Source organism: Diadema antillarum, unplaced genomic scaffold (genome assembly GCF_040938485.1).
Source record: "Diadema antillarum isolate AM-2024a unplaced genomic scaffold, OU_Dant_1.0 seq00000442_RagTag, whole genome shotgun sequence".
NCBI classification, from domain to species: Eukaryota; Metazoa; Echinodermata; class Echinoidea; order Diadematoida; family Diadematidae; genus Diadema; species Diadema antillarum.
The window spans coordinates 708,708-736,601 of record NW_027271417.1 but is presented as its reverse complement, the minus strand read 5'-3'; the positions used below and the strand labels follow the sequence as shown (position 1 = coordinate 736,601).

Genomic DNA, 27,894 nt, shown 5'->3' with positions numbered 1-27,894 from the left:
TAGATACTAGCATAGAATTGGTGTATGGCGTTGATGTAAAGAAACAAGTGCAAGTATGGTACCGAAACACACGACTCATAAGACGTACACAAGCGCACGAACAGAGCAAGAAGCTGTGGGATACCCCACGAGACACGCATGCGCACAGCGCACAATGACGTCATAGAATCATGATTGAAATCATGGTTGCGTTCATGCGGTTTCTGCGATCGTGATTCTGGCAGAATCATGATTCAAAACGCTCTTTTTTCCGCGTTTCAGATCGGCGTTTTGAAACGCGTTTAAATGGAAAAATCGCATGAACGCAACGCTACTAAACACGTTTAGCGACTAAATGTGTTTAGAAACGCAATTCTAGTTTCGCATGAACGCAGCCTATTAAAGTGAAAGGATCACAGTTACTCTTGACTCACCACAAAGTTTCCCAGGGGTTTCTCATGCACGCTTTTGCTTACCTTACAGGTAGACAATTGAGAATGCGACACTAAGAACACTTCGAAAGTGTTTAAAACAAACATGCTTTTATTAATAACAAACATATTGCATGCCCTATTAGTTCCAGATTCCAAATTCCACATCTGATTATATAGAAAAGGGAAACTTTGTCAAAAACATAAATTTGACAAGGCATACGCCAAGTGATGTCTCACCCAACCGCATAATTGCAATTTGTGATTACATGTATCGTTTTTCAATAAGTTCATTGACTTTTTGAACTGTGACCATGTCTAACTTAACCAATAATCAAACTTGACTGCCAACTTCAGGTGATGTACAACCTGAGGTGTGAGTTGTGTGGTCATAGCTCAAAGCTGTAGAAAGTTATTGAGAGTACACCACAATACTATACTCTAAAGTTCATTGACCCTTTGACCCTTTGACCCTTTGACGAGCATCTTTAGGTGATGTACCTGTGGTATCAAAGTTTGGTGGTCAAAGCTCAAAGCAGTAGAAAGTTATTAAGAGTACCGGTACACCACGGTACTGTGATTACAGTGCTTATCAGCGCAATTTCATTGATTAATGGGATTCATGAGTGGTCCGATTTATTTGCTGCCCATCAGGGTACATTCAAACATCATGTAAAGCATCGGTCAGCAATTATGAGCATGAAAGCATACACGTGTATGCTCATCAGTAACGGTCGGTTCCAGTCGAGATTCTTCGGATGTGTGTGTACGAGTACTTTAATACACAGAGATCAGGGGGGCATTTCATGACGCGTTTTTTCTAACAACTTCGTTGGACAACTTTGATCTCAGCCAATCAGATGCACAGATTTCGATAGCTTATAACAGTATGACAGAAAAAAAATTCTGATAAAACGCTTCACGAAATGCCCCCCAGTGATAAAGTGAAACACAAATCGTAACAGGGAATCTCAAATAACTGAGCCAGCCTTCTCACTCCATGGTATCCCCACACTTCCGGGTCTTGAAACTCCAAATCCTGTCCCATCACAGGATGCTGCAAACCCATTTGACTACCTATTATCACAGGCAACTAAACCTCACCACTGGGTGAATACCAGTGAGAGTATTTGGGCACTTGTCTGTTCCAAGTACGCAAATTTGCCCAATCAGGCAAGAGGGAGATACGGTAGTATGTACATTGCACGAGCAATGTATGGCATGCAACCCTTTTCCACAACGCCTCCTAAAAAAAAAAAAAACCCAAAAAACAAACAAACAAACAAACAAACACTAGAAATATCACTGAAGGTGATTAATACCCCCGCCCCGTGACGACCAGTCTTACCATAGGAATGATCTTTACTTGATCTTCTGCCATTTAAATGCCGTTACCATGGCAACGCAGCTTCCGACACGTCCGAAAAATATGTCTTGCACATCTTCCAACCAAGACTATTGTGTGTGCCACATTTCATAAGCTTTTGTCAAAAACTGAGGAAGTAGTTCAATCCACAAGATCTTTCCTTGATCTTCCGCCATTAATATGCCGTTACCATGGCAATGCAGCTTCCGACACGTCCAAAAAATATGTCTTGCACATCTTCCCACCAAGACCAATGTGTGTGCCACATTTCATGAGCTTCAGTCGAATACAGAGGAAGTAGTTCAATCCGCAAGATCTTTCCTTGATCTTCTGCCATTTATATGCCGTTACCATGGCAACGCAGTTTCCGACACGTCCGAAAAATATGTCTTCCACATCTTCCCACCAAGATCAAGGTGTGTGCCACATTTCATAAGCTTTGGTCAAAAAACTGAGGAAGTAGTTAAATCCGCAAGATCTTTCCTTGATCTTCTGCCATTAATATGCCGTTACCATGGCAACATACTTTCGGGTACTGTCAAAAAATGCGTCTTGCACATCTACAACCAAAGGCACACATCTGTACCAAGTTTCATGGAAATTGGGCAAAAACTGAGGAAGTAGTTTGCAACACAAAATTTTCCATCATTTTGGCTCATAATATGTGAGCTGTTACCATGGCAACATACTTTTTGTCACTGTCAAGAAATGTGTCATGCTGACCTATATCCTAAGACAAACATTCAATATGAATTCCATGAGAATTGGAAGAACACTGATGAAGCAGTTTTGCCATGAAGCATTTTGCCCTATATTTTACCAATAACATGCCGTTACCATGGCAACGCACTTTTTGCCACTGTGGAAATATGTGTCTTGCACATTAACATATTCAGATGAACATCTGTACCTAATTTCATAAAAATTGATCAAAAACTGTGGGAGGAGTTCGCGACGCAAGATTTGTACCCATTTTTGCCCATAATATGCCGTTACCATGGCAACGTACTTTTGGGTACTGTCAAAAAATACGTCTTGCACATCTACAACCCAAGGCACACATCTGTGCCAAGTTTTATGGGAATCGGTTGAAAACTGAGGAAGTAGTTCGCGACGCAAGATTTGCAACGGACCGACCGCCCGACCGCCCGACCGCCCGACCGCCCGACCGTCCGACCGTCCGCTGATTCCTATATACCCCCTTCAAACTTTGTTTGGCGGGGGTATAAAAAAACCTGATACCACACCTACCAGTATGCCTATCAACATCATTTCCAAAAGCAACCAAACTTCATGTGCCTCATCATCACTCCAAAACTATATTCCACCTTTATTTACACAGCAACCTGCGTTTCATCCATACCACTTCCTACCGAGATCCCCCCAGACCTTACCTTATATTGAAACTAACCTTTTACACTCACCATACATGTATTTGCCGGTGATAAGGATGCGCTGCTACATAAGCTAACATGCATCCCGATTTGGGCAACTAAAAGTAACTCCAACTAACAAACAAAAGTGGTAAAATTTTATTTCAATCAAAACTTTCATCACTTCTTTCAATTTTTATGAGGAAACTTCACTTAATCTATTTCTGGATTTTGATAATGTTATTTTTTTGTATGTGTGAATTCTTTAAATATGTAGTTTTACATAGTGCAAGCTCCGCATGTTGGGATTTTGGAGAAGAACTGAGCTTGTACTGTCAGAAAAATTTACCTTTTGTGTGCAAAAATGTTGATGATGTTGAAGTTTTCATGTAAACAGGCTGTGTAACTTGCTTGGCAGTAGATGATGTATTGCTTGAGATAACAATATTTTGTGATGCATGCAGGGCTGGTGACCATATTGAAATCACCGCTTTATGGCTCCAAAAATGTACGATACTTATTCATGCTGCGCTCTGCGTAATCTCCTGGATACCACAGTGATTTAGTAGCTGATGACAAAAAAAAAGAGAAAAAGTTGCCACTTGATTGCGGGACATAGCATTGTCTGCAACACTGACTAATTAATTGGATGTCACTGAGTTGCTCACTGGCACATGACATAGTCACATGTTATAAATGCATGTTGGTTATGCAGGTAATTCGCTGGGTTGGAAAAACTATGATTTGATTGAGGTTGCTTTACTTTTGTTAACCCATTGAAGACTAGTGCCAAGTATACTCGGGCAGGTGTCTATGGGAAACGTGTGTTAACTGTTATTGCAAAATCAGCTCATCCTCAAAGGGTTAAAAACAGTATATCTCATCGGCGGTGAATACGATAACTCTATAACCACATCCAACCTACTTTCTCCTGGGTGCTCTATCCTAAAAACTTGCCTTTCTCATCCCCTGTCAAAATCCTATCCCCAAACCTCATCCCATCCATTCCCAAGCATCATCCAAACAAGGAGCTATATACTCCTTGATCCAACTTACCCCGACCTAAATCTTCCTAAAACATGAAAATCAGTGGCAGAGGCCAATCAACCTGCTCTGTCTTTACCCAAACTACATCAAATCCACATCAACCCTCCTGCCCAACCAACCCCTCCCCATGTACACGTTCACATCTACATCACTCTTAAACTTCCACCCATCCACTTCCATCTTTACCCCTTCATCATACCCCACCCCTACACCCCCAACCAGACCCAACCCATCTGGAAGCACTTCCATACGGGACAGTCCTCGCGTCAGCAGCGTGTGCCAAGGCGTGTAGCTACTCCAGAGAATACACAAGTGTACGCTGGAGTGCGGCCGTCTCGAGGAGGTGAACAAACATGAATGGTATTTGAGTGCTCCAGCATGACGCGGGAGACCACAAGACGAGTCGGTGCGACCATGATGGATGTGCAGAGGTTTGGATGGCTGCTGCTTGGAAGCCCAACGTATCTCTCATGGCGATACCAACCGCAACATTTCTAAATTTATCCCTTGTGGTCACTGCTAACTGTTCTGGCTTTAAAATCATCTTAACAAAATGCTACAAAATCCTTTCTTTGCTTTAGTGATGGGTTATAACCTACTTTTCACTTCTTTCCCCTCTTCTTTGTTGCGCAATCAGGCAAACTACATTCCCTCCTCTCTGATAAGACAAAGGTACATCAAATTACCCATAAGAACATAAATCAAGTCACATTCAGCAATGGCTCACTTTTAGCACAAAAAAAAAAGAGAGAAGAATGAGGAAGCAACCATACTTTCTTAGGGGTACCTTGTGCTTCAAGCACCTTTAACACACCATAGGATGTTTTTAATATTCCTGTACAAACATAATCTTCTGTTCAAGTTCCAAAAGAGTTATTCACTCAAGTGTCACTGTGGGCTCACTTTATTAGACGATGGGTTTACTTGAAATATTCTACACAGTCTAGAACACTTTCATGAATCAGAGTTCCTCATTCAAAGTTAGGTTTAATCAAACACTGCCACTAGTTTTAATATCAGTATCAACAAATGTTGAAACACTGCCACTGGTTTTAATATCTGTATCAACAAATGTTGAAACACTGCCACTAGTTTTAATATCTGTATCAACAAATGTTGAAACACTGCCATTAGTTTTAATACCAATATGAGATAAGATAATCAAAGTTAAAAAGCTGAGGAAATAAGCAGAATACCTACAATTTGCATTTAAAAAGGTAACATCATATCAAGGCTGTTGTCTTAAAAAGTCAGCCCTACAGAGTAGCTTTTTTATTCACGAATGTGTTGTATGCGCCATACATTATGTATACATTCTATCTTGCATTGGTTTAACCCTTTGTAAGTGTCCAAAGTAAACCATCATAGACTAACAACACACCAAAATAGTTCCTCCTACATGTATATTTCATCAATGCAGTTTATCATCTCCAGGAGAGAAAATTTGCAAGGTTTCTTCTTTCAAAGGGATTTGAAATACTCAAAGATTTACATGTACATGTATGTGGCTGCTTTCTGCTTCTCCGTATGGAAAACAGTCTTTAAAATACTAGATCCATCCCGCAAAATATACAGTACAAGCCTATCAAGCTCCACTGTAGTCAAAACATCATTTCTTTTTTTTATGAAACAAAATGTACACATAAACAGCAAACTGATATTAGAAGTATATAAAATGCTTTGTAGAAAAAGTAGTGTTAACATACTTTGAATGCAAAGCTCCCCTGCTCTGTGGTATGTCTATGGGCCTTGTCTACCAGTAACCTTCTGTAGATAAGTATCCCACTGTACAGCCTTCAGTCCACAATGCACCGATGGTCTGTGTCTGCGTATTAAGTCCCTTGCTTATGTACCTGCATAAATAATAGATAATGAAAAGTAAGACATTGTAATTATGAATAGAGAAGAAGGGAAGTGACCAAACAAATGCCGTGGACTGGCATGGTCAGTGGTTTTAAAGGCATTGCTCAAGAGTAAAATCTGGGGAGTGTGGCCGTAAAACATGTACATGGTACTGCAGTCTCTGATGTGTTCATGTGAATACAACGCTATAATTACAGTCACAAAATAAACAGGCCCATTACGAGGTTCGACAGTGTCTCATAAAGGGACCTATTTACCTACCTGTACCTAGTGAGGATCTTCTTACAAACTCTTATGACGGTATACAAGAAAGCAAGCTCTTATGCAGAGGGTATTCGTATTTGTTTGATATTCACACACAAGACACACAAAACCACAGGTCTTACACTTACATGAAAATGTTTTTACTGCAAAATGAGGATGAAATCGTATAACATGTTTTTTGTGCACATGCTACATTGTATCTGTTTGACATTCAGGCAAATGATACACGAGTAAGAAACCACTTTACATTTACATCAAAATGTTTTTACTGCAAAATGAGGATGAAATTGGATTACAAGCTTTTTGTTTTTTCTTCAAAGAGTTTTAGGTTCCAAATTCAAAACAAAAACGATCACTGCTTCAGAACCAGTATTTTGCACTATATACCTATTAGGACTTGAATATCAACTAGTAGCCAATTGCATAAGATGAGCAATCAGTCATGTGTCAATGACCATTTAAAATGGGCAATCTCAACGTATTAGTGGGAGAAAATTTTAGTTTTTAAACTCTAAAATTCAATTTTTGAGACATCAGAGCACAAAGACTTCTTTTCTCTTCTTGCCAAAACACAACGGTTATCACTGGTAAAAAGTGCCAAATTGTCATCACTGGCATCATAAAACTAAATAAACACGGTGAAAACGTCAAGAGCATCAGGTGTCTACCAAGCGTTATTTTCCGCTAACTCCCTAACAACTGAATGGCAGGTGATGAAGTCTAATATCAGGGTAGATATAGAAATTATTTGTACATTGCCTTGAGGAGCTTTATACATGTATACTGGTAGCCCAACTGCACAGGTCCAAATTATGCAAAGAGTCTCTCAGCAAAACCACTGTTCTTGAGACCACAAGTGATCATGCACCCATTGACTATCATGATGAAATCTCTCAAGAGTAACAACAACTTGTTCACATACAATGTCAATAATATTTTGAATTCTCGCTATCATATGAGATACATTGTAACTATAAAAACTCAAATGGCGGTGGTGCTATCTAATTTCTATAACAAGGCATCAACAAAGCTGTGTGGGTGCACAGTGCGAGCTCTTTTTGATCATGTAACACAATTAGCATGAAGTACAATATCTATCTCGAAGTACAATATCTATCTCGAAGTACATGTATGATTTACTTTTGTAGGCTTTCTTAAAAACTGCAAGGCATGGGAAAAGAAATATCAAATATTTTAGTCATGATAAAAAAGGGAAAATTAGACATGATTATCACATATAATTGATTGTGCTCTGCCCACGCCTGCTAGACAGTAATTTCACATTATGTATGTAACTTCCTTTCTTGTCCCTTGTGAAATATCATTGTTCTTTAAAGGACAAGTTCACCTTCATATACATAAGGATTGAGAGAATGCAACAATGTTAGTAGAACACATCAGTGAAAGTTTGAGGAAAATTGGATAATCGATGCAAAAGTTATGAATTTTTTAAATTTTTGTGTTGAAACCGCTGGATGAGGAGACTACTACAGCTTGTGAGTCATATGCGTACAACAGTATAAAGAAAATATAAAGAAAATTCAACATATTTTCACTTTTTTTCACATAATAAAAGAGCACTTGACTTGGCTCTTTCTAAAGGCAGGGGGATAATATTACCCATAACATTTGTCGGTAACCGAGTCGGGGGAATGTGATCTTTTATCATAAGATGAAAATTTTGTGAAATTCTCTTTATATTTTCCTTATATATGTTGTACGCATGTGACATCTAAGTTATTCACACACTGCAGTAGTCTTCTCATCCAGCGGTTACCTCACAAAAACTTCAAAAATTCATAACTTTTGAACGGATTGTCCGAATTTTCCTCAAACTTTCAGTGATGTGTTCTATTAATATTGCTACATTCTCTCAATCCTTATGTTTATGAAGGTGAACTTGTCCTTTAACAACCAGTACTTTGAAGCATTCAATATTATTCTGTGTGAACATGGAGTGTAGCAAATACATTAGTAATCAACTGAGAACTATATTGCATGTAAGACACACATGCTTCCACAAATGAATTAAATGCAATCTATGAGCCAAACGAGATTATTGTCATCGTAACTCACTAAAGCGTATCACTACATGTGTACACTATATGACTGGCCAAGACATTCTGTGTTGTTTTCTACATCAAGCAATTCTCTTTAAACAGGTTGACAAAGTCAGCATGAATTATTCCCAGCCTCCCCGGCGATCAATCAATAGAATCCATCTTGACAGCTTATAATCCTCCTTCCAAATTAAGACCTCAATCATGCAGACCTATGGGAGATCCTGCAGCTTGCCTCATGCTAGTGCACTTTCCTCGGCCTTTTGATGTCATCATGGAGGGCAATCAAATTGCTGGGAATCAACGGCCTCTTGCATTATATTGTACCTCTGTTCTACATGGCCAATGACTGGAGAGGGCTATTCTGTATCTGGAGATCATATCAAAGTATACTTTCATAACAGACCTGTGGTATTTTGGCATAATTGATCTCAATATGATACATCTCAACATATCATATCTACGTAAATATCAATATCAACATTAAGCCATGGTGTCATCTTTTTTTTTTCCTAAAAGTCTACAGCACATAATATATTCTGAATCAAATATGAATCACACTTTCACTGTACAATAGTAATTTATCTATTGATATTTTATAAATACTAGGCTAAAGGAATTAGTTTTTCTCAATACGCAGTCATGGAGAAAACAATGTGATATGATATATTTCAATAGACTTTTTAAAGGCATAATTCACCATTTGCAGATGAAACAAAAACCCAGCATTAGTGCTTTAAATTGTTCTAAAATGTGAGGTAGGGATAGAAACAACCACGGTAAAAATTTGAATCCGTATAATCGATGTCAAGTGTTGTTAATACACAAAATATAAACAATAGTTATAATAAAAATGTTTCCAGACTATTCGTAAAAGCGTATACAGTTACGGTTTATTGAGAAAAACACTGATATCTCCTTATATTTTAGGCTTTATTGCAAAAAAATTTATATGGTAGGATGTTTTATGACACAACAGACCTACGCATTTGAATCAAATGTGATATCTTGAACATTTTTGAAATCACTGCTCCCAAAGGTAAACTGGACCTTTAAAGGCATGATATGTATACACCGTGTGTTTACATTTTCAGAAAACCTGTGAGGAAGATAGATAATTTCGAAAAGCATACAATTGCACAAAGAGAAACTGGGCAAAAATAAACGATATAGCGCAGTGAACGGATCTGTACAACTGCAGCGCTATTTATGCGGCAAAAGCGCAAATTTGTATCCACTCCCCCGTGAAATGGAAAAAATTCCATCCCTTTCAATAATAAAATTCCAAACCTGCAGCTAATGAAAGTCAAATTAATTGCCCGTGGCAATATTACATTTTATTGGAAGGTATCAACCAGGGAGGGGACAGGGCGGTGGCAGAGGATTTCCGCCAGCAGAAAAGCGACGGACGAAGAGGGAAAGGAGAGACGGACAAACAGATGACACTTGAGAAGAAAAAAGCTTGGGGAAAATAAATTTATAAGGAGAACAAACTTGTAGAGAACCATCCAAAACAGCTTTTTTTTTTTAATGCAAAAAGTTTTTTTGCTTCTCTTTTTCATTTCTCTGACAGCAAAAGACACTGTTAAGGACAACACATATTAGGAGGGATTGTAAAAAAAAAAAGCAACATCCTTTCATAAATAGATATCAGAAGAAACACTGCTCATTTGTCATGAAAAATGCTATAATTTATACATTCAAAGCACAGTGGTATTGAAGCAGCATGCATTTAAGCTATATTATGCATAGATTTGGGATGAATCTACGTATCTCATGTAATTATGCATACGTGGTTGGTTGCTATCCACACCAAATGATAAAACCTAAAAAGTAGATTTGGATGTCAGGGGATGTCCACATCAACACTAAGAACCTTGACGTAATTTCTTATCTATTGTTCACAGGGCAGAGTGTTTTTCCATTTCCAATAGGTCTGTTTTCTGCAATGACCACCATGCTGTTTTTATCAAAAACAAGAAAATTACAAAATGTGCTATGTTACATCACAGATAGACAGTGAGACTCTAATGAACATGACATCACAATGTCACAAAAAAAAATTATAATCACAATTATCACTATTTTGTTTTGTTTTGTTTTCTTATTATTGCCTTCATTATCATCATTATTACACTACTCATAACCAAGAAAACAAAAAGAATTTGAGGTCTGGTCTAATGAGAATACAATTAGATTTTTCTTTTACTTTTAATAATAGTATTTATGGGTTGTTGTTGTTGTTTAAATAAAAAAAGACAAACATGTAGTCTGGAAATGTAGTCTGGAAAAGAAAGAAAAAAAGGTGATAAATGAACTCAAAGGAAATTGGAGAATAAGGGGGGGGGGGTGAGCAGAGGGAGATAAGTTTAGGAATAAGAAGGGGAGAAGAAAAAGAGAAAAGAGAGGGGTAGAGAGTGTGTGTGCACAGAACCTGTGCGGACAGGTACATTGTAGCATGGAACTTCAACGTAGTATTGTACAACATATTTGCCTCTATGATTGTAGCAAAGGTATAAGGAAGCAGATTAAAGGACAAGTTCACCTTCATAAATATAAGGATTGAGAAAATGGAACAATATTAGTAGAACACATCAGTGAAAGTTTGAGGAAAATTGGACAATTGATGCAGAAGTTATGAATTTTTTAAATTTTTGTGTTGGAACCGCTGGATGAGGAGACTACTACAGCTTGTGAGTCATATGCGTACAACAGTATAAGGAAAATGTAAAAGAAAATTCAACATATTTTCACTTTTTTCGCATAATAAAAGAGCACTTGACTTGCCTCTTTCTAAAGGCAGGGGGAATAATATTACACATAACATTTGTCGGTAGCGAGTCAGGGGAATGTGTACTTTTTTCAAAAGATGGAATTTTGTGAAATTCTCTTTATATTTTCCTTATATTGTTGTACGCATGTGACATCTAAGTTATTCATACACTGCAGTAGTCTTCTCATCCAGCGGGTACTGCACAAAAACTTCAAAAATTCATAACTTTTGAACGGATTGTCTGATTTTCCTCAAACTTTCAACGATGTGTTCTACTAATATTGCTACATTCTCTCAATCCTTATGTTTATGAAGGTGAACTTGTCCTTTAAGATTATAAATGGTGAATGAGAAAGGGTGAGCTGCATGTACAATAGTAAAGGGGAGAGGGAAGAAAAAAAGCAGAATGAGAGAAAATTGTATTACTGCTATAGAATGTAGAATGTGTGTTTTAGAATTACAACACATTTTTACTTTCTTATACTTACAAGCATGTAATTTTGATCTCCTGTGATTAACCTGTAATTGCTGATTATTCTTGTATTAATTGCAAATGTATATTCAGCTATTACCCCACAATATCTCTTTAGGATACTGCCACACTTAAAGATAGCCCTTCCCTTTTGCATTCCTTCCCAAATACCGTAAAGTTCCGTGTATAAGACGCACTATTTTTTCGTCGGAAAACGTTGAAAATCGGGGGTGCGTCGTATACACGGGTACAGTCGAATCGAGGAAAAAAATCCGTCATGTACACCCAATTTTATAAGGCCAACTTGGGGCCATGTATGCCCATCGACGTTTGAAAGGTAAGCAATCACTAGAACTTACGGATAAAAGAGCGATCTTTCAATCTGGACACCCACAAAAGCTGCAAATACGAGATACACTTACATCGGCCTTGTGCAGTAACGATGTATCAATCTGGCCATAGACAACAGCTGTAACAGCACTGCTGTATGCTACCGATGTCAGTCTACCAAGCTACCAACAGCCAACCTAGTAGCTGGAATACGCGATGTACAGGTATCATTACTAAATTACCGATACTGTAAAACTTATCAATGTACTAGTATCAATATGACCATAGACAAAAGCTGTAAAATACGGAGTAGGATCGACACTATGTCACCGTAAATATGAACGATGTGTGAAGCATGCATGCATATCCATGCCGTTCGTTTGCTCTTCATTTCACGAGTGCGAGACCAGCTAGGATAGCATAGCTACACTGTGCTGTAGCTAGCTAGTAGCAAGCCTTTGGCAAAGGCAGCAGCTGCAGAGAGGCTTTTGCAATGGACTCGCGTGCACACAGCGATCGGATCGAAGCGCGCTAACCCGTTGCGCGCTGTGTGTGCAAGTCCATTGCTCTCTGTGTGCGTGTGCTGAAATTATAGCGAGCTGCCTTTTGCAAAAGGCCAGCACTGTGCATACAAGCATGGTACAATAGACACACATGTTACTGGTAACAGTGCATGAGTGTAATTACCGTACGCACCGTACGTCTTGCCGTATGATCCCTCTGCTACACTTGTTGATGTTTTTCTTATTTTTCGTGATGAACCTTCCAGTCTGACATGCGTCAATATGCGAGACACCCTCTGCTATGTATGACAGCAAAGATCGTACTGTATACTCATGAGTACGATATGCATGACACATGTACCACGATTGAAAGGCGAAACAATAGCAAGTGAGTACCGAGACAAGTCTCGCATTTTGCGTCTTCCATATTTTGTTGATACCCGATGAATACCGTTAAAAGAAAATATAAAAGGAAACGAAAAATAGAGCAAATACATGCTGCATTCTAGGGAAATATTGAGCTGAAATAATATGTATGACACACGCAATATTTGCGTGGACATTTTCGTGTGTTTTTTTTTTTTTTTTTTATTTTAGGTCCGAAATTAGGGGTGCGTCTTATATACGGGTGCGTCTTATACACGGAACTTTACGGTAGTACAGAACATGATATATTCTACCAGAATGACACGACTATTGTAAATCCTATAACATTTATGTGATATTAGAAGGTTGTTAGCCGTTAAAATTCAAATAATGCACCAAACGCTCACCGTAACGTATTCTGTGTACTAGGCACAGCTGCGTATACATTAATCCTCCTGTGGTTGTAATAATCATACTTATACTTCGAACAAAAGATATGCATGTTAAAGCTGTCAGCTAGAAATGAAGAATTCACTAGCTTCTCTTACTTTGTTGTCGATAGCAAGTAACAACACACCACTTACATGAACTGCACACCACTTATACATGAACTACACGTGCAACAAAGTGCATCACAAGCCCTTTTTACACTTGTGTTTCTTAACCCCATACTTTCTCTGACCCAGGACTATCGTTAACCGTACCAATTTTTTCAGCTTTTTACACTCGCCAATTAGTCCCGTACTAAGCTCTTGTACGGCCGGGACTAAGGAGAAAATTGACCTTTTTACACTCGTATTTCTTAGTCTGGTACTTTCCAAACCACATGAATATTCATGATTACGCTGTGCACTGTACACGTACATGCATGCACTGGCAGCACTTGATTACCTCGTATCTGATTGGTCAGTGGGGGTCGGACTTCGTCTCCGTCGCTTAGCCCCGGATTATTTTTTCGTTCTGTTTACACTCGCTTGCTTGGCACCGCAATTGCGGTGCTAACCCTGCTATTTTGCAGGGCCAGATAGTACGGGATTATTGGTGGGGCTAGCCCACTTTGGCAAAAACGAGTGTAAACAGAAAGTGGGCTAAGGATAGTCCCGTACCAACGGTGGGGCTAAGGCCCCCCCTTAGTCCCACCGTTGGTTCGGGACTAAGCAAAAATTTACAAGTGTAAAAAGCCCTACACAGGTCTGTAAAACTAGACTAGTAGTTTAGATTTGTAATTTTTTCGTAGTACGAAAAAAAATATTCAAATCTTAACAGTCAATTTACTAAACAAATAAAGACCCTCTTGAGTTGAAAATTTACAGGAGGTTTCCAAATAATGTTTTCTTCAATACCTAAGTGTTCTCACCAATTTTTCAAAAATTTGCATATAAAAGGGATTGGCTGTCTTTAATACTTATTCATATTTTTTTTTTTTTTGTGCCTTGTGTCTCCTGTTTATCCCATGTGACAGCCTAGCCTTTGTATGTTATGTAGTTTATGAACAAAAAACATTTATCAAAGATAGTTCAATGTTTTCAAAACTGGTTCTATAATGTATAACAGTATCTCTGTCAGTAACATCCCTTCCTAATAAACTGTTATGCTTGGCCCAATCAATGGTGTGGCAAGAAACAGGTGGTTTAATCTCTGTACAGTCTGACCTTGGTTGTCCTGTCATCACTTTTCCAGATTTCTCTATTTTCCAGACATGGACTGGAACACAATTATCTTTTTAGGCATTTCCACAGTAAAAAGGTACATTTCAGTCACTTTATTTTCTGTTTCAAATGTGCATCACTCTCCAATACAATACATTAATGCCATTAATACCATTTTTTGGAACACTTTAATGAGATACAACTTTGCCCCCAAATTGCTTCAAAGAAGCAATCTATCAGAATTTTTGCCCCCTCCCCCCCCCCCCCCAAAAGGAAAAATTTGGGGGTAATGTACAAAATGTATGCTTCAATGGACAGACATATCTATGTTATCCTTATGATGGTCATATAATGAATGCTCATTGACACTTTGTTTTTTATCTGAATGGCCTAATATTGATTTGAAAAGATAACAGCTCTAAAATTTTATTGAACATTGTGTTTTATAGCATTTCTACACTTAGGCCCGAATTCACGAAGGTGGTACAAATGAAACCATGGTTTAAACCACGATGGACAAAAACCATGGGGCGCCAAGTGTCGCACGAAATATTTCATTACGAAATTGGTCATTTCGTCAACAAAATGATGGTTTCGTTAACGAAATTATCATTTCGTGGACGAAATGGTCATTTAGTTACAAATTGTTGTCATTTTGTTACAAAATGATCATTTCATGGACGAAATGACTGATTTCGTAACGAAATATTCCATGCGACACTTGGTGCTCCATGGTTTAAACCATGGTTTCATTTGTGCCACCTTCATGAATTCGGGCCTTTGTGTGTAACATACGCAACATGGACAGACCAAAATGCAACTGTTTTTGTCTGTCCATGTTGCACACAAAAATAAAGGATAAAACACACTGCAAGATGTACCATGCATATAAAAGAAGAACCCACGGTATGCTGCCCTTATAGTTTTACAGTCTTTCTGTACAGATGTGCATTATCAATCTATAGCAGCGTAAATGTACAAAGAGTTATTTTCAACTGAAGCATCTTGGTCTGAGTACCATGCATCTCCTACTTGTAGCATGACAGCGGTTGTCATGGAGCATTTATAATGGATTTGTAACACGTCATAGACAGTGCAGTTTGGGGCACTGCCAATAAAAAGTGCTGGTTTGAGTCTGAAATACGATTCTGCCACATATCAATTATTTAGTGCAAATTTTGTCTGAATCCAAAATGAATTTCTACATAAACCTGTAGCATTAAAATGTCCCATGATATAAAATGTGTTTTATGCGGATGTTGTGGCTCTCTTTTTGTGAAAGAAAAAAAAATTGAAGTGGTATTTACTGCAAAAGAGTTTTTTACGTGGAGCAATATGAAAGAGAGCTGAAGTCGATACACTGTGTGACAGACAAGGCTTCAATCAGTACCAGGAGTATTTGTTGCTGAAAGCTTGCCCCATAGGCAGCCAATTACATGTACCTGTACAAATGTGTAAAGTCTTGCCACTAGGCTGCACAGCCCAGTCTGCAAATAGAATGCATTCAAACTTTTTCATATCAAAATGATTCATTTGGAGGCAATTTACTACACACTACTACCACTGCTGAAATGCACACCGTACCAGCATTCTGAATATGTACAAAGTTATATCTAGTTGACTAAAGGATTGCACAGTAAGTCTGCGCAACAAATGCTGCGAATGCCGTTTTGCATATAATGCCGAACAGTGTACTGGTACGCCAGCCATGCACTACTGCAAAACAGCTACAACATATTTCCACAGACTACCTTCCTCCTTGAAAGGATATGGTTTCTGAATTTCATTATCAATTACAAATAATGCATGCCGAGACACCACAATTCTATATGATGTCAAAATTACTGACAAGTTTATTGTCTTTTAATTTTCGGCGCCTACATGCAAAGTAACAATAATGAAGACAAAAATTACATCCTGTTGGCAGGTACACATAATTTATTAACTCCCATTAACTTATAACATCTCATAAAACAACTGCGTTCCATTACAACAAAACATACTGTATAGCTCAGTTAAGAAAAGTGACAGTTGTGTCAAATTCAGGACAGTGTCTTTCTTGTACTGTACATGAGAAAGACACTATATTCCTTAGATATAGAAGACAGAAAAGTAGCTCATTGTTGCCAGGGACCAAGTAAATTCCATTAAAAGCCTACAGGGATTCCAATTATCTCACTTGGAAAGGGTTAAGATCTCACAGCGATGAACATTTCACACAATTTGGTTTACTTTAGAGTTGGTCTCTTGAGATTAGGATCATGTTTCAAGCCAAGAAAACCTAACCATGGAAACCCTACACATACAATTACAATGTACGTTGTATTATTCCACACATTTAAATACATTGTGCAACTGTAAACCTGTTCAGTTTAGACGCTGTGTTTTATGTTAATGTCTATTCAAGCTGTAACTGGGGGGCTTTAGGAATACATTGTGGCACCGAACAATAGCTGATTTACAGTATGCACCTACAGTTGGAGATACATTGTCGGAACGCACCTGATTCATTGCTCAACCCACTACAATGTAAATCATCTCTTATATTGGAAGTCCCCCCCCCCCCCCTCAGTTATTGCTGATTATAAAAGTGTTTTTAAACTGAATACCACTGTAGGTGTAGGCCTATAGATTTCTGTAGCTCCTACCTACATTGTATGTAGAAAAATTTAACTATACATACTACTTGTAGGTGTTACAAAAAACATTTCCCACTTTTGATCCTTAATAGTTCGAAAACTATACATTTGTACATCAGATAAAACTGTCATTGACACAGAGTAAAAGCTGAATAGTGTACAATTTAGTTGGAGGTGATTTGAATATTAATGAGATCATGAATCAGTTTCGTTAAATCCATGATTAATTTTAAAGGAAAGGATACATGATGACTTAAATCAATTTTCTTGTTTCTTTTCTATTTCTTTTTTTTTTCTTTTCTTTTTGAGGGGGAGGGAAGGTATTTTCTCAATTCACCTACAGTTGAACCTCTTGTATCCGGACAAGTCGGGACCAGGGCTCATCCGGATAAGGGATTTGGCCGGATACGGGAGACTCAATGCTTTATACATGTACATATACATACACATGTACTGATGTAGCCCATTGTAGTACCACATGTAGTAATGTGTATACTGCAACCTTTTCATTGTTACACTCAGTATAAACAGACCCCAAAATAGAGGTTCGTGTTTGCAAGAATTTGAAAGGAAATTTGATGTGATGTATGTTAATCATGTTGGAAGTAATATGTAATTCATGTGTGTTTGTGCAGGAGTTCTCAAGGAATTGGGAGTCCCCCTTTCCTCCCGTAATTATTAAAAAAAAGAATCACGGCGAGATTGCGTCCGTATAATAGAGAGATCCGGATAAAGGGAGGCCGGATAAGAGAGGTTCAACTGTATTCAGCAGTCCTAGTCATGGATTCTGCCTTACCCTACACCCAATGAGGATTCATTGTAGTTAAGCAAGAAAATAATGCAGACACATAGGATATCATTTAACTTTGTATCACTAGCCTTCCATGGAATATAAAGAAACAACAACAACATACACACATACACACAAAATAAAAAAACAAACCTCTCTTTCCTGGCTGTAACGTACATGGTGTACGTGTTTGCTTTGTATTGACGTAGTCTAGACGACATTAAAAACCACTTCTACGTGCACAAATTCCTTCTCTACTTCACTTCTCAGATATGTCGTTGTCAGAAGTGAATGGAGTGATGGTCATTTATCCTACTCACATGAGAGGTCTTTTCGGCACCACATTACCCATCATTAATCCTTTCAGCACTGCGTTGCCAATGATACAAACCAGAATCATTGATAGGTAGGAATTAGTATGACTAGTACTTTACTGAATTGTTGAATTGACTTAGGAAATCCCAGAAATCATATTTCTGTGGTTTGGTTTTTAAATGTGTCAGATGAAATTCAATCTTTAACTTACGATTCATTGTATATGTTTCAAAAGGAAGAATTAAAAAAAAAAAGAAGAAGAAATCCTTCACTTCAAATCTTTGTAATCACTTACGAAATTCCAGAAACATGTAATCTGTAGTTTGGTTTTTATATATTGATGTCAGATTATCTAATCTATAGATTTGACAATTCACTGTGTTTCATTAGGAAGAAAAAAAAAAGAAATCTTTCACTTCAGATTGTTTTTTTTTCTTTATCATCACTGTTTGATTTTTAAAAGGTGAAAATATTTAACAGTAAATACATGTGGCCTGATGTGAAACTATTCTTGAAATTGGCAACACAATTTCAATGTGATCAAAGTTCCTGTTTCTTTCTCAATCTTTTAAAACTCTTTATTAATCATTCTGTTTGCATTAATACCTTATTGAATACAACCTGTTTTATCTAAGCTTACTCTAGCATTTAGACACACAGCAAAATTGGGTGCTAATGTGATTGCAAGATGACTTTCTGCAGAAAAAAATATCCCACAAGCATTGACGGATTACGGAAAAATCCAGACCAATTTTAAGTGAGTCTGAAAAGAAAGAGTAAAATATGACAAGCACAACAGTGGCATTTCAAGGATCCACTAATTTTTGTAACAGTTCTTGAACAGTTGATATGACTGAGCTGATGATGTCCTCACCTCACAACTTTCCATTGATGTGTACCAAAAATGGCAAGAATTTAATTTCGGAGGGTCTGAAAATATTTCACTGTAAAACATAAATGCTATTCCTGGTTGAATAACATTTTTTCCAAATAATGTCAAGTCAGAGACTTCAACAGTATATCGGGATTTGAGACTGGGGTACAATTGTATAAACCTAAAAAAAAAAATAATTGGAAATTTCATGATTTTATGTGCTTATATTGTACAGTATGGCAAATTGTGAGGGGATGACATCATTCATACACTATTTGCATTATTCATATATTGACTGTTCGAGAACTATTTTGTGAAAATTAGTGAAACTTCAAAATTTCAAAACTTTCTTAATTTTCATCTAATTTTGATCAAACTTTTACTGTTGTGCATGTACATGTCATGATTTTGCTCTTTCTTTTTAGACTTTCTGATACTCTAATTTCTCCCAGATTTCCCCTGATAAGATAATTTACACATACTAGTCTGTGTGAATGGCATCCTGCTGCTGATACGAAAAGCGCAATCATTATAAACTACATACACTGTAGGGCCTACATGCTTTAATAGTTTCTGAAAGTGAATTTTTATCATTACATTGTACATCTCAAGTGTTTCTCATGATATCATACCAACCAGGATATGATTTTGGAACCTGGATACATAATCAGCAAACACATGAATCATATGAAACAGATATTCACACATACTTGTACGACATGCAGCAGTCCGGACACATTGGCTGGTACCATCCCATAGACAACATCATTTTTATGTCTGTTGTAGGGTCACAATGTACTTTGAGCAGTAGGACTTCTGAAATACATGTGTAGTACATGTACATTGTATACATTGTAGCTACCACACCACGAGTTCTTTTTGCATTATACCTTCACCATAGTACCGCCTTTTATTAGCATGTTAGCCTACTAGACGTACAGAATATGCTCCATTTGACTTGTTGCTTTCCAGATCAAGTTCTACACAATCATTGCATGGCATTTCTGGTTTGACAACCTGGAGGTTAGCAGATATACCAGGAAAACTTCCTACAACATAATCATATATGTGCACAAACACACACACACACACACACATTAAATAAATGATAAAACTCTATTTGACAATGAATTTGATTTTCTATTTGTTTCCTCATAATATAAAAACATTACTTGTTTGCTTCATTTTTCTTGTTTCCTCATGTATTATAATGATAATGATAATAATAATGATAATAATAATAATAATAATAATAATAATAATAATAATAATAATAATAATAATAATAGTGGCTACTTGTATAGTGCACAGGTCCACTTTTCAGTGCTTATGGCGCTTCAAAATGATTTCAGTACAAACTTGAATTGTAAATGCTTGAAAATGGAGTTATACACTAGTAAAGGGTACCGTATTGTGCTCAAATACACAAACATGTTAACTGGCACAGAACCACAATCGTAAATGCCATTAAGATTGTATGCAAACAAGTCAATGTTGGTACTCCCAGCCTTCAGTGCATGACGGTGTGTGTACAGTGCACACAATGAAAACATCCTTTTACTACTATCCTGAAACAGGAGCAATGCTGACCCGTACCTAATGTATGCAGCTCTGGAACAGATTTCAATCAGCATCTTGTGCACATACCATACAAGGATCAGCAAAAATAGGTGCGAGAATATCTGGATGCCTTCACGAATACGTGCATACATACAGAACGTGTGGTGTGTATTTATGTGTGTGTGTGTGTGTGTGTGTGTGTGTGTGTGTGTGTGTGTGTGATGTGTGAGAAGGAAAAAAGTGAAGGTGAGAATGGAGCAAAAGAGAGAGAAAGAGAGAGAGAGAGAGGGAGCGGGGAAGAGAGAGGTGTTATTTATATCACACAAACAGAGGATACCTCTACAGAGCTATGTTGAATCTAATATTGCGTATGTTTGCCAATAAAATTAAGACGAAAGAAAAAAATAAAACATCTAAATACATAATAGTATAATAATAATGTTCATTCAATGTGTTCATTCCTTGAAACCATTGTCATGTGACATTTGATCATTGAACAAATGCACAAGTAACAGTATGTTCGGTAAATGTACCATTGGGTAGGTGAGGTACAGATTGTAGGAGCAGCTAATCAATGAAAGCATTGTGCTGAGGTCTGGAGCACACCAGACTAAAACATTGGGGAAAATGAGAATGCAAGTGCAGCGCCGGTCTCTACTGAAAAGTGCATGTCGCAGAAGTATGCCAGATTTAGCTCCGGAATAAATCTTCCGACCTACGTCAGCCAAACGCAAGAGGTCACTGCACATTTGCGCTCGGCTACAGAAACCGTAGATCATGTGATTGTTGTTTGTGGAGAAGGGCACCATGAGCTCGAGCTGGCTCATCTCAGTTTTTTTTTTGTGTGTTGGTTTTTTTTTTGTCCCGCACACAGCTCATCCGGACAAAATGGGAAGGGAGAATGAGGGATAACACTTTCAAGAAGCATCTGAGCAAAATTCATCCCCCTTAAATATAATGATTATAATAACAAAAATCATTTTTACACCACCATTACTCTATATTACATTATGGTGAGTAATACACCGATGTGTACATGTACTAAACTACGCTTCTCAACTTGTGGGCTGCAAAGCAGCTCTCTCACGTAGACTGTGAATACAGTGTGATGTCGGCCAAAAATACGAAAAGAATGAATGTGACCAGCTACAACAAAAGGATCTGACGTCGAGGGAGGCCGATTTTCTGAAAATGATGTGACTTTATTCCCTTACTCTTCCACTTTAATTTCATAACTCGACTCATAAAAGTACTCGGTTCCGAAGATATCAATGATTTTATTAGAGCATTTCGAGTGGTTTAGGAAATCAGCGTTTTGAGAAAACGGCCTTCAAATTTTTCCTTCCGACACAATTGTGATAAAGGGAAGGCACGACAGTTGCCACCTCTTGACAATAGAAGGTAAGCTCCAAGCAACCTCTTCAATGTTCATTCAAGCTTAGCGCAAGCGGTCTACGCACGACCAATCAGTAGCCAAGATGCCACGCACTGACCAATAAGATCACTCCCTCATTGCTAGGGGCAGAGTCTATCTGCAGCCCTAAATCCAAATCTTCGGACACATTTCTCTTCCATTGAAAGTTGGAAAATCATGGCCCAGGAAAACACATATTTCTTGCTTCTCCTTTGATCATTTATTTTCAAAATTTTGGGAGATGATAGACGAAACACTAGACTACAAAATTATGTCAAACACAGACATTTTATAGTTTTGACCGGTTTTGATGACCTGACTTCAAACTTGATTTTCTTGGAAGTCTCATTATAGTGTATTGCATTGGGACTAATGGTGTAGCTTGTAATGGGGAATGCCTGTTCTTTTACCAATTCATTCTGCCAAGTGCAATATGATGGGGGAATTCAATCATTGTTATTGCACTGAACATGCGCCTTCAAGTGTACAACATTTATGAGATGATGACATTATGCTGTGAAAGTGGATGTTTTCGTGCAAGTAATTTTTCGTGCTCGGCCGGGTAAGATGGATTTCATATGTTTTTAATTTTGAGGAATCAGGACATGAACTACTGTAACATATGGCATGCAAAAATATTTGCATGCTTTTATTTTCGCGCTAGCGTCTGGTTGCATGAAATGCGTAAAAATTTCCACACTGCAAAAATGTCCACTTTTACAGTGCTTGATTTTCCTCACACTGTGGATTAAGACTAAGAACAAGTGCTATAAAAATGACAATTACTATCATTATCAACATCAAAATTATTATTTCATGATCATTATTATCATAATTCTAGTTTGAAGCAACTGCAATCATAATGCCATCATTTTATATTGTGTCAGTTCAATTCAGTTCAATTCAATTCAATTCAAATTTTATTTTCACTTTTTTTTTCAACAGTTTAATAGAACCTATCCTGAAAATCAAGAATGTGCTTGCTTTCCCATACAATTTCATACACTAGTGAATTCCATTCACCGTACCCAAGGACACACTGATGCAATGTTTTAACCCAAAAGCCACTGCTTTTGAATAGGGTGGCGGTATTGGAAATCAATAGAATTTATCAAGGATAATTCAGTTTGGATTTCAAAATCTCAAGAATATAGACGGAATGAAATGGATTAGAGAAGAAAACAATGGATGTCGATCATCAGCTACTAATTATCCCTGTACACTGTATGTACAGTAGTACTGTGTGACATCATAGAACGCAAAATTGAAAAACCAGTTGAATAAATAAGTACTGCTTACTTTTCAGCCTTCTCTGCTATTCTCTGTTGTAAAAAAAATACCAACAAGACGGCCTTACAGTAATTTGCCTCCCCCTAACAGATCCCTTCCCTTACTTAATTAAAAATGCAAGAAACAAGGATGAGTGAAATAAGAAATGGCACCAAGAGCAAAACCCAATTATACCCCGGCGCAGGGATGTGGGCAGAAACCCAAATCACTCTCCTCCTTCGGTTTCCATAACAACCACCAGCACCTCAGAGTGTCAAGGCTGTGACATTTCAAGCTTGATGGCTACATGTAGCACCGCTGTTCCATCAACTCCCATTTCGATTCTCTCTTGCCCTCCTCTTTCATTACGGAACGTGACACGGATTTCAGGAGCGAAGGACTGAATTAAGATGACAAGGAATTAAGCTGAGGGATCAATTCTATGATTAAGGGTAGAGGTTGGACTTGGGATTAACTTACAGTCAAGGAGATATTGGACATCACCACCAGAGGGTGGTACATGGAGCATGGGACTTAGTGAGGCCAGCTATGAAAACATGGTTTTGTATGAAAATGTTTGATTTCCTCTTCATCTTCAGATAAGTGAAACACTTACTTGTAATAACCCCATCTAGACAGAGCAAAGATGAAGATAGAAATAAACATTTTCACACTGCAAGAAGACTAGTAACGCTAATGTGTACGATGTAAAGAATAAAACATTAATCCACTTCATCTTTTGTACATATGGGAGTTAATGGCACAGCAAGGACACCATTGTACTCATAAAGACCAATCCATTCTTGCAATGCTTGCCTCCTCATTGTTCCTAAAACAAAAATCATGTGGGATGACAGGTACTTTATTCACTCTGAACCTTCTGTCTGGAAAAAAGCTTCCTTAACATTTACTATTTCCTCGGTTGTAAAACAGCACTGGAAACATACCTACATGTATACATGTCATTTAGCATCTATGATTAGTCAATGATAACTACTCTTTCTTCCTTTTCATATTGTTTGAGATTTTTTTTTTCATGCCCTTTAAGCATTCAGACAGTGTTACGGGGCCATTATAAACACCCCTATTATTAGTACTATTTTTATCATATTAATTAGCAGTCAATTTGCTTCAAAAAACCAATCAGGCAACAACATGACGCTATCATTCAATGAGAACAGCATTACACAATTTTTGAAAATGAATAAACTTCCTCTAGAGAAGATGGTGCTCAAAACCATAGCATTCAGAGAAATATTCCCTTGACTGAATGCAGCATATTCCTCCAATGATAAGAGGAAAATACTTGCATCATATTCAAATACCATTTCTATGCAAATAAAAGTGTGAATAATGTACATCACAGTAGCTACTGTACAAAACAAAGCGTTCATTTTGGTTTATTAAAAAACAAAAAATCTTTATGACATCTCACAAGTGCGGTTTACTACTCCAGTGAAAGGAAAGCAGGATTTTAGCCAAACCAAGTTAGGCAGCGACTTTGGGTACTGTACTAAGATGGACAAAAACATCTGAGAGTCTCTTCTAAATATCCCTATCTCAACTACATGCCTTTGACCATCTCATCTGTTAATTTGCACTCCAGATACAGGGTGAGAGGTGTGTGTCCTGATGAACCACTGCCAAGGGCAAATGCAATTACTCCACAGCCATGCAAGATATGATGCATTATTAAGTCAGGCTATCCAGGAAACAGCCAGTGTTTCCAAGGCCTCTGCAAGGGGAGGGGGCAAGCCGCGCCAGACTCCAAGGGGGGGGGGGGGGGGGGGGGGGAGACTTACCACCTAAATGGACGGCAGAGGCACAGGTGAACTTTCTTCTACATACCAGGTATAATGATCACGAAAGCTGGCGAGAGTAGTGAGGAGTCATACCACAAGAGACCAACAGGAGCAGAAGATAAAATTTCAAGTGCTACATTTATGATAAAATAATGTACACATGTATAATTTGCAGCTAAAATCATTTGAACCAATTGAACCTACAGAAACAGGGGAAAAAAAAAAGGACATTCGATGAGCACAAAAAACACACAAAAAAAAGGGAGTTTGTGAAAGTTCAGACTAAGACAATACTACCTGTTTCTCTGTTATTTCTAGAACAGGAAATGATAAGCAGACCACAGCAATAATGTCTGTAAAATTAGACCAGACTTCCGAGAATACACAGTAAAAACATCACAATACTTCTGCTGTTGCAATCAATTTGACATCTTATTCAACTCGGATAGAGGAAAAAAAAAATCTGGGAAATGTACATGTACAAGCGGCTCTTGCCAAATCACATACCAGAACTTTAGTAACTTGAACAGCATATATCTTAAATCTAAAGTCCAAAAACTTAAAATAATCATCATATTTACTTTTCAACATTTTCAAGCACTGTGGTGTATTTATTGTATGGTTTGTGCACGGCTACAACATGTATCATTGCTAAGTGTATGAAATAAAACCCTGAAAAATCATAGTTTTGTCAATTTGGAACAGAACAGTAAACAGGATGCATTTGAAATGGAAATCATGCGACTAGATGGAATCAAGTACTGTAAAGTGTGTGCATTAAAGACAGTTTACGTTTAGTTTTAAAGACCCCCCCCCCCCCTTCCTCAACAGGTGCCCTTAGGGAGCTTTAGATTTTTTACAACACAGACATTCAAAGAAACAAAAAATGTTCTATGTATGTGCAAAATTGCTTTATGAAAATCAATCTCCCATTGTCTGAGCTTTCACAATGCGTTCTGACCACTTTTGCGTCCACTCAATTCACAACGCTGTGCTTGATGCACTGATCATATGGGGGCGCCATTTTTCTTTTTATAGATTGCCTCTTCGCGTAATCTAAAGCTATTTTGCAACATGACGGAGGGAGATAGGAGAACGGCCAAGGCAGTCGTTGTCTAATAAACGTCCGCGTCGCAAATCTAAAGCTCCCTATCTTATACAGTATCACTGTGAAGACTTTCACACACTTTCATGTGGAGCAATGCATTGCTATCGAAGGGAGATACATTTCAATAATCAAAGCTTCTTCCTTGCTTGTTCTCTCTCTCCTTGTCCTTGGTTCAGCAGCTGCAAACATGTCTACATACCATCATTTACTGATAATGATTTTATCATTTTATCAACTATTTCAAGACTAAAGATGTTTTATCCATATACAGCTGTACCAAATCACTGCAACAATGAAGAGAGGAATGGATCAAAACAGTTACAGTGTACCTCAGAATTCTGTACACTATCCCTCCTTCCTTACATCCTGCAATACAACAGTGTCTTGAGGGCTTCATGTCGCCACCATAGGATACTTGAAGCTCTGTTTATACCTTCACTACACAATCATCTCAGACTTCTTGTCTAAATCTGTAATTTTGTAAACATGATTCCCCAACACCTGACCTTGAGAATCAATACTCACTCCTGAATATTTCAAAATAAACAAGATTCAGAATTGAACTTCTACTGGCAACGAACACAAATTCAAACCTGTTAAAAAAACCCTGAAATAGATACTTCGTTGTTGTTGCAAGTGTCACCTTCAGTAATTAACTTTCCTACTTTTGATAATTTAATTATGAGTTGCCCACAGAAAAAGCTGTAAGTTTATATACATGTACATGTAGAACCATGCATATTGAAGGAGGAGGAAATAAAATTTTGTGAAAAAAAAAATGCATGCCACAGGAATATAGTCAACTGAAATAGTGTTCACCTGATTTTGTATGAATGGTGACCAACTGAAAATGGACATTACAATACTGGCTCTAAATAGTGCGATTTTAGCACACTTCTTAATTTTAGTGTGCTGTGTAGATTAGGAGACCAAAGTTGCATCATTGTTATTGTTTTTATTATTTTGTACACAGAATTCTCTTCCACTGCTGCTAACAATATTGAAATTCACTGAATCTTTGGAATCTTCTGCAGAAAGCCACAAAGAAACAAAGAATTTCCATCTTTCAGGAATGCATAAAATCAATCATGTGACATGATATAAATTTCCACGTAACTTCATGACGATGCAGCAACAATCAGTAAATGGAAGCTACTGTCTTTGTACCATAAAAATGTATTGATGTTCAAATGGTCAAACATCAAATGTTTGTATGACTTCACTTTAAAACTTCAAGTGATCCTTTTCTTAATACCTGAGATGTTTTGTTGTAAAAATGAATTTTCATGTCGATGTGTAACTATAATCAAATGAGTGAATGCCATGAGAATGCGTCACATTCATTTCCTTTAAAAAAAAAAGTATATTTTTACAGGTACATAAGTATAAGGTTCATTACGAGAGACAGATGGTGGGCACCAACTGCTTTCTAAGAAGTTTCCTCAAAGGCAAAGCGATGAGAGAAGAGTCCTACAAAACCACCCACCTACACTAAACTCTCTCTGCATTTACAGTCCAGTGGTCACAAACTTCTACATTCAAAACATTCAAAATGCAACATCCCTATGTGTGTGCCGTCGTGAGCTGGAAGATGTTCACACACTCTGATAGTTGTGTGTGTGTGTGCGTGCTGATAGTTGCTACCTA

General features: G+C 37.6%; 1 protein-coding gene across 1 annotated transcript in view; it reads right to left on the bottom strand.

Annotated features, from left to right (window-relative positions):
- The window catches only part of LOC139732669 (hippocalcin-like protein 1), a 156,495-nt gene that overhangs the window by 123,029 nt on the left and 5,572 nt on the right, over positions 1-27,894 (bottom strand). The window contains exon 2 of the mRNA XM_071643519.1: positions 5,903-6,049. The gene's annotated coding sequence lies outside the window, so the exon portion shown is untranslated. The remainder of the gene's footprint in view (positions 1-5,902; positions 6,050-27,894) is intronic.